The sequence below is a fragment of the Helianthus annuus genome, chromosome 10 (assembly GCF_002127325.2).
Source record: "Helianthus annuus cultivar XRQ/B chromosome 10, HanXRQr2.0-SUNRISE, whole genome shotgun sequence".
Classification (NCBI taxonomy): domain Eukaryota; kingdom Viridiplantae; phylum Streptophyta; class Magnoliopsida; order Asterales; family Asteraceae; genus Helianthus; species Helianthus annuus.
The window spans coordinates 8148090-8159040 of NC_035442.2; positions in this window are offsets into that span (position 1 = coordinate 8148090).

Below are 10951 nucleotides of genomic sequence, written 5' to 3' on the forward strand. Positions count from 1 at the left end.
GTTTGTGCAACTTGTGTACTTCCTAATTCAATGGACATTAATGGATCCACATTTGTGTTATCACTTATGTTTGAGCTATTATTAAGGTAGCTAGTTGTGGAGAGGTGTGGTAATGTATATACCAGGTTTGACTTCATTGAGTGGTAAAAGATATATATACCATTCGACGGAGATTTCTGATAAGTCAAAATAGTGGGTAGTTAAGATTGTAAATGAAAGAAAAAGAAAAAATTAATAAAAAAAGAATATAGAGATAAATATAAAGGATAGGATGTGGAGGGTTTTTTAAAATGGGAGATAAATTTTAAAAAGTAGTGATTTTTTTGTTAAATTATAAGGTTAAAGATAATGGAGTGGATGTGAATGCTCTAAGACTTTGTGCTTGAATTCCTTATTTCTAGAATAACAAACTTTGTCTTTATGATTTATTTGTTATGGTGTGTGCTTGATTGTTTGTAAATTGTTGATTCTTATTTAATCTAGTTTGAAACCATACGTTCTTGGTGTCGTTGGCAATCGAGATATCATGGGTAGAATTAGGATTGGGTAAGGGTTAATTGGTCATCGGGTAACAACCTCACGTTCTAGGAATCTGAGTACTTAGTTCCCTTTCATCACTGCAATTGATCACACATGAACTATGTCTATGTAGTTCTTTCTAGTGGAATGTTAGCATAAATGTTAAAGCAAACCGGAAACTAAAGATGATTACTTGTCTCTAATTTGCTTACAACCAAAACTTCTCTTTTGCAATTTATTTAGTTAAATTTAGTTCTTAAACCAATTCACTCAAATCAACTCTTGAAATTTATTTTTCTTTCAATTTAGTTTACTTTAGTGAAGTTAGACATACATCGAGATAGCACATATTCCACAAACTCCCTGTGTTCGATACCCACTTACCGCTATCTATTTAGTTGTTATTGGGATTAAATTTGATTGTGACCACGACATCACGTCAATGAACATTCCAGTAACATGATGAACATTCCAGTAACATGATGAACATTCAGCAACATAATGAACATTCCATTAACACGGTGAACATTCAGCAACATAATGAACATTCCATTAACACGATGAACATTCAGCAACATAGATGAACATTCAGCAACATAATGAACATTCCATTAACACGGTGAACATTCAGCAACATAATGTACATTCCATTAACACGGTGAACATTCAGCAACATAATGAACATTCTATTAACACGGTGAACATTCAGCAACATAATGAACATTCTATTAACACGATGAACATTCAGCAACATAATGAACATTCCATTAACACGGTGAACATTCAGCGACATAATGAACATTCCATTAACACGGTGAACATTCAGCGACATAATGAACATTCCATTAACACGGTGAACATTCAGCAACATAATGAACATTCTTTTAACACGATGAACATTCAGCAACATAATGAACATTCTATTAACACGATGAATATTCAGCAACATAATGAACATTCCATTAACACGATGAACATTCAGCAACAAAATGCACATTCCATTAACACAATGAACATTCAGCAACATAATGCACATTCCATTAACACGATGAAACTATCATCTTAATTTACATTAATGATAGACGAAGTTCATATGAACTTACCTTGGTACTTACCCTTACCCGTAAATTCTTACTTAGTTTCCCTATATACAACATACCAAACTTCATTTATAAATAAGAAGTGATTTCGGAAATCACTTACCTTAAGCGTTCGTTTCATACTTGCTTCCACGCATCCTTCCCGTTAGCCTTCCACGCTTCCACCCACCTTGACATGATCCTATACTTTCATGTCATTATGGTTACTACATTATTAGCATACACACACATTCTAAATTACATTCATTTCACATTCATATTCTAGGTTGACCTTTACTAGTCAAATACCAACCACACAATGCATAAGATAACAATCACATCCTTTCATTCCACATAATTCTTTATATCATCACATATCACATTTATTGGTACAACATGTGCCTTGCGATTTCCCTAACATTATATTTGTGGCCAAATGCCTTGCCATGCTATTTATGCATAGTTGACTTTTAGAAAGTCAACTATCCATTATATGAATTATAAACGTAAGCTCATACATTCTCAACATTAATAGATTATACTACGGACGTCATACACATTTCATACTCTCATAGCAATACACATATATCTACATGATCATCTAGTTGTATGCACACAAAACATAATCAATTTCTTCCATACTAGTAATATCATGATTTTACAATTAACAACATAGTCCAAGCTTAGTTAACACACATAGCTTCCCAACCTTACTCCTTACTAATATACGCACTTTCTACACACTTAACACCAAATCACATTTGATTTCATCTAACAATAAGTAAATCAATACATAATGTGCATCATATTACCCAAGCATCGAGTACAACTTCTAATGCATACTATTTACGAAATCATATAATTAACCAAAATTCATACATGTATTCCATCGGAAATACATTCCTTATGTTCAATTACCATAAAATACATGACATCCTCATATTATACATTTTCATCCATCACTTGCATGCGATATCATCTAGTAATCTCACCTAGACATTTCATCAAACACTTGGTGTGCGTACACCATTTAATGCATAATTTACAACTAATTCATGCATAATCTTCCAAGTTCTTACTTTCAACCACCAACACAACTAAACATCAAACTAACTTCATACCATATTCAACCTAACTTGCAAGAGTTCATCATATTCAACATAATACATCAAGAATTACACAAATATTGAACATGGATGATTCACTCACTTCATCTTCCTCACCACTACAAGTGGGTTTCACCCCCAAACATCAAATTAATCAAAATCATGCATAACACATGTTCTACAAGATGATTCTAACACATGCTCATACTCAATTTCATACGAATTCGCGATTTACAACATAACCCACTTCGTGCATAATCACCAATCTAACTTTTAAGACATACCTTATGATCTCCTTGATAGGTGATCATTAATCCATGTTCCTTCTTGAATTTGAGCTACAATTAACCCTCCAATTTGGTGATCTTCATGATTAGGGTTCTTGAGCTCTCATGGAGCTCCTGGCTTCTTCCAGAACACACGATCGTGTGTGTGTATGTGTGTATGTGTGTATTTTCTTTTTATAAATTCAACATTCATTTACCCCACTTTAGTCCCTCAAGTTTGCCACTAATTATAATTGGCACAACTCTCATCCTTTAATTGTTTCTACCATACTCTTAACTAGGTTAAATAACCTAGTCATTTATTTCTTGATGTACCATATCATAACATTTAACGAATATAAACATTCGGGTTTTGGGGTGTTACAGATTAATATATTAATAATGCGTATTCACATAGGAGCCACATAGGAGACACGGGATTCCTAAGTTCTCACACAATTGATTCAGATATAGTTAGTTGTAGTTTTATACTCACCCACATACATATCGGTGTAGAATACGCGAGGACGCGATGAAGAGGGAGAGAGCGAGAGCGAGAGCGATTAATTAGACATTAGTTTTGTTGCGATCATTCGGTTTTCGTTTTAGATTGCGGTGGCTGTGCGAGTTGTGCGTTTTGTAAAAATAGGGAGCGAAAATCGATAAAGCGCAAAATTTTAAATCGTAAACATATAGGCGTAAATAGATTCCATAAAGCGTAATATCGGCAATTCGTAAGCTAGAAAAAAATAGACAGAGTGCCTCGGGTGTTTAGGCGTTGACTACCCAAGGTAACCCAACTATAACCAACAAGTTCGTGCACGCGCGTTGACCTAGAAGACTTATGCTTCCACTGGGATGCAGCTCATGGCATTCGTCCTCCTAGTCATCGCGTGGCTCGACTCGTCGTTATGGTCGAGTACTTGGTGAGAGCTTTTCGAAAACCATTTTATAGAGAGTGGAAAGATTTATTTAGATACGGGTTTCACCCCTGACTTAACAACTTCGTTCCTATTTGTGGTTATGCTCTTCGAATAAATTCGTGAGTTCCACTAGATTTCGAAGTGGAGACTTTCGTCGAGATGTGGATATCACTCCTAACTCAATGAAAGGTTCTCGTGCTAGAAAAATGCGCTGAGTGAGCAACCTTATCAAGAGTTCTTGGTTTTCACACCTGATCTTGACTGGATCACTCGGTTGTGTTATGCGAATATTTTCGAAAACGTGTGTATTGTGTCAGCCTTAGGAAAGGCTAAGTAGTATTTCAGCCTTAGGAAAGACTTTTTCGTGTGAAGCTGTAGTACGCGGTGTTACACAAAGTCGTAGCTTTTTAGCAATTTCAATCAAGATCATCAAGTAGGCCCGTACAAACCCTACTGGGTTTGTATGAGTCGGCCTGTTGGTACTTAGACTATAGACTAGGTCGTTTCTAAGACATTGACCCGGACTAGGTCATGTCTGGCCTAATTCCCTATAGTTATGGCTCTGATACCAATCTGTCACACCCCAACCGATGGCGGAATCATCGAGGTGCGGCACTAGACGAATCAGTTTGCTCAAAAGAATCCATAACAACTACATTGCGATAGTATATATTATATTGTTATCCCATACTAACAATCAGTACAATCACATAAGTTATCACATATTTCTTGTCCTCTCGAACAATACAAATCCAACAACCTAGATTTTAGGTGAGTTTCAAGACTTCCTAGCTTGATTTGATGTAGTATGCGACTAAACCTGCAACTTACGTTAAAACAACGTCACTACAAAAGTATTGGCGAGTATACAAGTTTTAATAGAGTAGCGCAAAAATAGTTAAAGTGCTGCGAATTACCAAATACATAAACGGATACCTCAACATACATGCAAAAAGACAGATACTACCAGCTAAGTCACTCGAGCTGCGATTGCGATTGCTATTCATCCTAACTAGACCCCGTCGGGTGCTATAGTACTATACTAGTTAAGGAGGGACCTCGCGAGTATAAGTCCAAACACATATGTAAATAGCATCACGTGTAAATATGCATAACAGTTATTCGCAAGTGATAAACAGTTTGATTGATTAATTCGTTCAATAAGTTTGTTTTGATAGAAACGTATGTTACACCCAAAATGCGATTAAAAGGGGTTCGAGTAGGGATGGCAAAAAAGCCCAAGCCCGACGGGTATACCCGAAACCCGAAACATACGGGTCGGGCATACCCGAAGCCCGATGGGTATGGGCCGGGTATGGGCTTAAAGAGGGAAAAAAATCGGGTACGGGTAAGGGTATGGGATTTAGTGATACCCGCCCGATACCCGACCCATTTACCCGAATAATACCCGAAATAATCATATTATAAATTTCCATACATATAAACTTACTACGTGCACTTATTACTATAGGACTAGTTCACCGTGCCTTGCTACAATTTCTTTTAAATAAATACTTGTCATTCTATCTGATGACTATGCCTATCAGATTAGCAAAAAATGATAACCTTCAGTTAGTGATCAATAATCACCCACATGATATTAAAAAATTGGGTGTTTTTGACAAGTTTTTGACCAAACTCGAAGTAATTTGCAACCACTTCCACATATATGACAACTTAGGAAAACTTAGCTTTTTCATGTCTAATGGTACGAGCACAAGCCAGATAACTGACGTAACGTCTTCTCGCTTCTTTTTAGCTGTATCTTTTCATTTTTCTCTTATCTCAATTTTTAAACAGTTGACCTGTTTGATGCTCAAACTGCAAGAATTTACCTTCATTTGTTTCTAATCACACTCAACATATTATCAACATAATCAAGAAGATCAATAAACAACCACAAGTCAATCTCAAAAGTAAGGGAAACGAACTGAAGATTCTATTTTGTCCCAACGGGTATTTTTAAGAAATTAACGGGTATACCCGATACCCGTGGGTATGCCCGATACCTGACGGGTAACGGGCCGGGTATGGGACTAAGAATTACAACCAAGTACGGGCCTGGGATTACCAATACCTGGCCCAAAACCAGCCTATTGCCATTCCTAGGTTCGAGTATACTCACAGTCGGTGCTCAGTAAGCAGCAACTTGGTTGGATTGAAGGGAGCGCGCGTGAGATTATCCTGATTACAGATCGATAGCGTAAGCGTTGAACAGTGCATGAAACAGGGCAAGGTGTCAAAGGTTCGGACAATACTCCGATCGGATGGCAATCCGATCGAGGGGGGCTGGTCGATCGAGTGACAATCCGTTCGGATGGTCATCCGATCATGTGACCATTCGATTGGATTGCTACCTCGTTTGGGAAAGATGTGTTTGTGTATGATAGTTTGCCTTTTGAAGTTTTTGTTGTAGCATTTTGAAAACAATAAAGTATCTCTACCTTTCAGGTCGGTCGATCGAACGGTCGGTCGATCAGGTGGCAACTCGATCGGGTGGCTGTTCGATCGGACGGTGATCCGATTGGTAAGGCACTTTGGTTGATGATAAGTTCACAGCAGACTGGTCGCTCGATCGGGTGGAAATCCGATCGGGTGACAATATGTCGGAACTGACGTGTGATAAGGATTTGTAAAGCATTTAAGTGTTGAGGATCCAAAAGTCAGCCGATCGGTTGGTCGTCCGATCGGATTCATTCGATCGGACGACAATCCGTCGTTGTTCAGTTCCTTGAATGTTTGAAAATTTGTTCAAATCTTGACCCCAAGTGCAACCCGACCGGATTGTAGGTCGATCGGGTGGCAGCCCGATCGGATGACAATCCGATCGGACGGTAACTCGTCCCGCAATCTTATCGTTTTACATCTTGGCTATTTCGTTAAGTTTTTGCGATTTGATCGAGACGTTTCGACTACGAGCTAAACAATGGAACTCTACCAGGTCCGAGTCACCGGATCAGATGGGAATCACCCCGTCCGATCAGTTAACTGTTCTCGATGGTTATTCGTGTTTAACACGACAAGCTGGTCATCTCGTTGATAGGAACCAGTTCTCAAACCGACACATCCCTAATTAATGAGTAGAAGATCTGAATGAGTCCTGGTTCTATCGGTTTTTTTAGTAAAAGTTAAGAAAGTTTGAAGAAAGCCTTGAAAAAAACTTAGATTCGGCTTAGACCTAGGTGAGATTTGTGTTTATACACCGTTGAATCTATCAGATCCGGACTGTTCTTGATGAGATGAGGTCACACTTCATTGTTCCTAAGAACTCCATGATGACATCACCTTAGAACAACTAAAATCCGAAGATTTAATAGTGAAAAAGTGGGATTTGATGGTGAAAAAGATGAAGGAGTGCGTGTAGATCATAGAAGTACAAGATTTGAGGTAGAAACTTACAAGAGTTGCGAGAAATCGAGAGAAAATGGCCCTAAAGCGTGCTGGTCGAGTGAGAGCTGTCACATCACTTGAACAGTGATGTGACAAGGGCTATTTATAGCCAAGAGGGGAGAGAAGGTGGTGTAGTGCATTGGGTCGGATGGTTGTCCGATCGGTTGGCTGTCCGATCGGATGGCCATTCGATCGAAGTGCCATTCGATCAAACGCCTTCGGCGAGCTAAGTTTTGGCGTTCCGTCTCGATTGTTAAGCGTTGCGATAGTTTGGTTACACATTCCCATCCACATTTTCATGTATTTATTATTAGTCACGTTGGGTCGTATATACATATCTATATTTCAGAGTTGTGATAAAATAACCGGGTTTCGTTTCGAATATTTCATATCTGTAACGCCCTGCTTCTTCATACTTCCCATAATTGGAAAGTCTTGCTTATAGTTCTATTTTTGGAAACCTTGTGTTCTTGTAATCGTTCCTTTTGTGTAACCGTTGTAAAATCCGAGAATCGAATCATAAATAAAACCCGTATTTTGGTAAATACATGTTATACGTACTTTATACATGCTCATACATTCGATTTCGTGGAACAATTGATGCTTATTCGTAATTCTTGGAAACTAGGTGCTAAACTTGCAAATATGTGAAACTTATGCATAAAACGTGATTTGATCGTAAACGATATTAAAATACGACCTTCATACGCTAAATTATACTTGAATTATGTTCCTCATACTTTACTTGGCCTTAATCTATGCTTAATTGGCGAAAATGGCCCTTAAAACACCCTAAAAGCCCTAAATAGCAAACTAGAGGGGCCTAAGTGCAATTTTATGAAACTTCAGGCCACACCCTCATACCGGCCGCGTAAACTAACCCTGTGGGTTACGCTGGCCGCCTGAAAACCCCCAGAACCATCAGCCTCTTTCTCTTCGCGATTTTGAGCGGGATTTGATGTTTTATTGAGTTTAAACATTAATTATCCCCCCAAAACCAACCCTAATCACTTCCTTATAAATACCCAAGGCCTCCCAAGTCTTTTACACTTTAGAAACACTCTCAACACTCACTCAAACTCTCAAATTCATAGTTGAAAGTGCAGGTTCGGGCAGAAACATCAAGCTCCACTAAAGTGAGCATAACTTCTTCATTTCTTGTCCGTTTTCATCGATTCTTCTTCCTACTTGTTTGGATTGACCTAAGGAACATTTCCACAGGTTTTCCATGGAAAACCAAGGTCTGGAATGTCCTCAAATAGGCTCCAAAGTGGGCTGTTCGTTTCTGTTTTTATCTAAACTTTGTTAAACTTAGTAAACTTGAGTTAATCTCATATCAAACCTATGTCCTAATGCTCATAATCAAATGAATGGTTAGTTGGGCTTAAAAACAAGGCTGAGAAATGTTAAATTAGAGGTTAAAACCTCATAAACATTCTGTTTTAGTTAGGGATCTACCCACAAGTAGTGTTCAAATGTGAAACTTGATGAATGTGTGATAGTTGGACTAGCTTGGGCTATCCTTCATAGAAATCCACTCACTACTTGATGTTTTTTTTTCATAGATTAGTTGTTGTTATTTCATTATTCCTTGTAAGTTCATGACCCTCCTTGTTGCTTTTACAACAAGTGTAGTGGTGAACACATAAGAGGTGCCTAAATGGAAGCTTGTTCTTCCTACCTCCTACATGATTTCTATGACATATTTGAGGCACCTAAATGAAGATTAAATCTTCAACCTCATGCTTACTTGTGCTATTAGACTTATTAATATATATATTACCTAACCTACATAATGCATAAGTGTATTATCCAAATAATTGAAACTTTGATGATGAACTAGTGTTCATATGTCAAGGTACTAGATTATATCATTTTAGACCTTGATAACTTGTCATAATTCTAATGGAACGTTGTTTCATGAAAACATTTAAACTCCTTAGAGTTTCATAGTTTCAAGACAAGTATCATGTGTGCTAAGTGATCATTTTACTATGTCTATGTTCATACTTTTTACATTCCGAATCTCAACTCTAAACATACCATGAACTTTAACCCTTATACATGCATCCACCCAATCTCATACACACGTCTACACTTGGATAATCGGAAGAATTTGCAATATTGTGAGTATACTTGAACCCCTTTTTACGTTTATCACTTTTTGGGGTGTAACATGTTTTCTTATGAAACTTACACTTTAATCATAATACGTAAACATTCCTATTACACGCATGCTTATTTGATTACTTGAGACTTTTAACTTGGGTTGAGGACATCTTGTGCTAGACTTATCATTAACTTCGTACGAGCCTATCCGTGACATATATAGCGCTTTAGGATTAACACACCACCCGTAGACTTGTGGTTATGTCATGAGCATATTGCGTTTCATCATTGGTTTGATATGTTAGACACATGCCGAATTTATTGTTTATCTTGTATCAAGAGCTTGCCACATGGAATTGTTTGAAACTTATCTTTTTATGCTACGTATGAAAAACTTGTATACTCGCCTTTGCTTTTGCATTGAACGTTATTTTAAAACATGTTACAGGTTGAGGATGACGACGCTTGAACTTGAAGTAGTGATGATGCTTAGATACACACCTAGACGTCTTAAGTTAATGTACTTGTTTGTTGTATTCTTGTATAGAACATATTGTATACTAAGTTGTTGTAGTTGATTTTAAATCTTTGTAATCGACCTATAGAAATGAAGTGAATTCCTTTATTTAATTATTGTCACAACTAGTGTTATGAAGTCTCTTGCAATCTCGTTTTCGTCTCACTCCGATGTTTCCGCCATCGGTTGGGGTGTGACAGATTGTACACTGTTTGTCGCAACGCCTCTCGTTGCTCATTCGTCAAGGTCAAGTATTTTTCTTCTCGTATACGTTTAATATCCACTATCTCCTTTTTCATGGCCTTTGTATTATTTAAATTTGTGTGTTATATCTCTTGGATCTTTGTTTCTTGAAGACGGCCCTTTGTCCCTTTTCTCCTTTCTCATTTGTCGTCTTGGCGAGGGATCCTCGTTTATGTCGAGAATACCGAATCCGCTCGAGACTTCGATATTTGGTGTATCCGCTCTATAATTTCCCGAATCTGAATACTTTCTTTTTTGACTCAAGCCGGAGCTTTCTTCACCCAACAAGGGTACCGACGACCACTTTTGATTTGTTCTAACAATCTCCCAAGCCGCAATACGAGCAAAATCAATTTTTTCTTTTAATGCATAGGTTGGTTAAAATAAAATGAACCTTCGAACCGGACCCTACTATTTTTTTCTTGCCTTCATCTTTGTTTGAGCCTTCCATTTTTTTGAAAAGATTTGAAAGAATGAGTGTGGAATGTAGTGAAAATGGATGTTGAGTTTGTTTGGTGAAAATGGAAATGAATTTGTGTAATTTATAAAGGTAAAAAATGATTTTTTTTATTAATGCCAACGGCATTATAGCCGTTTGAAATCAATTCCCCGCATCGGCATTTGGTCGCCGCGTGATTAACGAAACCGAGTGGCAACGAGGGTCGGACGGTGTTGCCGCACGGCAAACCCCTTTGCCACACCCCTTTACCGCACCACACCGTATACCCTTTATAAAAATGTAAGGGACAGATAGCATGATTCTTGGCCTCCTCAACCACCTTCTACCTCCTATTAAAAA